We start from the raw sequence: 2628 nt of genomic DNA, 5'->3' as shown, positions 1-2628 counted from the left end.
GGGAACACTCAATGTTTTCCCTTTAATGAGATGATGCCTCGTGGACCGGGCATCTTAAGCGTGAGAGATGCATAATGCGGTATTGCGTTAAAGCGGGCGAAAGCTTCGCATCCCAGCAGTGCTTGATAGCTACTTGAGAATGGGGCGATGTGGAAAGTTAGCTGTTCTCGACGGAAGTTATTGGGGGAGCCGAACATAACTTCTAGCCGGAGAGTACCCATGCAACGGGCATCCGGTCCTGGCGTTACCCCTTGAAAGGAGGTTTTGCTATGGCGAATTTTTGTTGGGTCTATCCCCATGTTGCGGATTGTGTCCTGGTATAACAGGTTTAGACCACTGCCGCCGTCCATCAGGACATTTGTAAAGTGGAGTCCGCCGATTATTGGATCTAATACCAAGGCAGTCCAGCCTGCGTTCCAGATACTTCTAGAGTAATCCTGATGGTCGAAGGTGATCGGTTTTAACAACCATGGGTGAGACTCCTTTGGGATAGGCCGTATGGCGCGTATCTCTGTTGGTGCCATTCTGTTCGTCACGTGAAGTAAGTTTACTGTTTTGACTTCTTGTGGGAAATCCTTTTGTTTCCTGGTGCTCTGCTTGTGGGGTTCGTCGTCCTCCTCACTTGGTGTGTCGAGCCCCTTGTGTTCGGCATTGAGTTTGCCGGATTGCTTGAAAACCCAACAATCTCTGTGGGTATGGATCGCAGGCTTCCCGGGAGTACTGTGTATTTGACATATCTTGTCCAAGATTTTGTTTAAGTTGGATAGCTCGTCCCTGTTATCCTTGAGGGGCGTCTTTCTCTGATTCTGCCGCGAGCTTTTGAATCCGGCATTGACCGCCATGCTCTTTGGGATGTTTCTCTTATTCCGGCACTGGTCCTTGTTGCGTCGGGGTTTTCCGTTTCCATCCCTAACTTCGGATGTACTTGGGTCGCTGGTGCTACATCTTGCCAACCAGCTGTCCTCTCCTGCACAAAAGCGGGTCATGAGGCTTTTTAATGCGGCCATTGTTCTTGGGTTTTCTTGGCCCAGGTGTCTAGCGAGCCATTCATCTCGAACATTATGCTTAAAAGCTGCTAGGGCTTCAGCGGCCGGACAGTCGACTATCTGATTCTTTTTAGTAAGAAATCTATTCCAGAATTTCTGGGCTGACTCTCCGGGCTGTTGAGTTATGTGACTGAGATCGTCCGCATCCGGAGGGCGGACATAGGTCCCTTGAAAATTTGCCCGGAAAGCATCCTCAAGCTCTTCCCAACTTCCAATGGTGTTTTTGGGAAGGCTTTTGAGCCAATGCCGGGCTGGCCCTTTAAGCTTGAGGGGTAAGTATTTTATGGCATGGAGGTCATCTCCTCTGGCCATGTGTATGTGGAGGATATAATCCTCGATCCAGACCCCAGGGACTGTTGTTCCGTAGTACGCCTCTATGTTTACGGGCTTGAATCCCGCTGGAAATTCATGGTCCAGCACCTCATCGGTGAAACATAGGGGGTGTGCGGCACCCCTGTATTTGGGTGTGCCGTGATGTTCAGATATTTGTTGTATTGCATTGCTTACTAGAGCTTACTTTCTTGGCCCATAGACAGATCTGGCTGGGCCATCTTTTTGATGCGGATCCTTTGGTGGATCGCGTGCTGGCTTGTGTGTTTCGCCGCTTGCCGCTCCATGCTAGCCATGCGGTCGTCTATCCGACCGGGTGGCTTTCCTATTTTTTGACTGTGGGGGCTCTAAGGCCTCCTCGTCAAATTCAGGCAGTAGCTTTCGCTTTGGATAGCTTTTTGTGCGGTGACTGCCGCCATATTTGTCTGCGGTGTTGCGTACTTTGCTCCATCTGATTCTGAGTGCATCTTCCGCAATTTTGAGCTTCCGCTTCTACTTTTTCAGGCTACGCGTAGTAGCGATGAGCCCTTCGTAGAGGTTCTTCTGCTCCATGAGCCTATCCGCCGTAAGGTCGTCCGAACTATTGTTTTCGCCGGGGACGGGGTGTTCGGTTTGTTTATCCAAGTTGTCCTGTTCGGACGGTTGCTCGAAGGCATGTTCGTCGTCCGCCGGCTCGTCCGGCTCTATGGCTGGGTCTGTACGGCTGCTGTCTCTATCGAGGCGTGGCTTGGAGCGGCGCTTACGTCGCTGCTTTGATTGCTTTTCGAGTGAACGATCCCTCGTTGCATCCCTGTGTTCCTCGTCGTCGCTTCCTTTGGGTGTGTCCACCATGTATACATCATGAGATGAGGTGGTTGTCCAGTGCCTTATAGGCGTCGGTTCATGTTCATCTCCTACATCGTCGTCCATACTGTCGATGTCTTTGGAGTCGAAGTCGAGCACGTCGTTTAAATTATCGAAAGTGGCTACGAAGTGGGTGGTGGGTGGGCTTTGAATTTCTTCATCGTCCGCATCCCAACCTTGTTGACCATAGTCCAGCCAGGGCTCTCCTGATAAAGAGAGAGACTTTAGTGAATTCAGAATATCGTCGAAGGGCGAGTGCTGAAAGATGTCCGCGGCGGTGAACTCCATGATCGGTGCCCAATCGGGTTCGATCGGTAGGGGCATGGAGGGCTCGGAGTCTGGAGAGGAGTCTGGCTCCTTGGAGTCACGGGCTTCGCAGAGAATAAGGCTGGTGTTCGGCTCGATCGCT

The sequence above is a fragment of the Triticum dicoccoides genome, chromosome 2A (genome assembly GCF_002162155.2).
Source record: "Triticum dicoccoides isolate Atlit2015 ecotype Zavitan chromosome 2A, WEW_v2.0, whole genome shotgun sequence".
NCBI lineage: Eukaryota > Viridiplantae > Streptophyta > Magnoliopsida > Poales > Poaceae > Triticum > Triticum dicoccoides.
The sequence above is the reverse complement of the archived record's forward strand: the minus strand, read 5'-3'. Positions refer to the sequence as shown.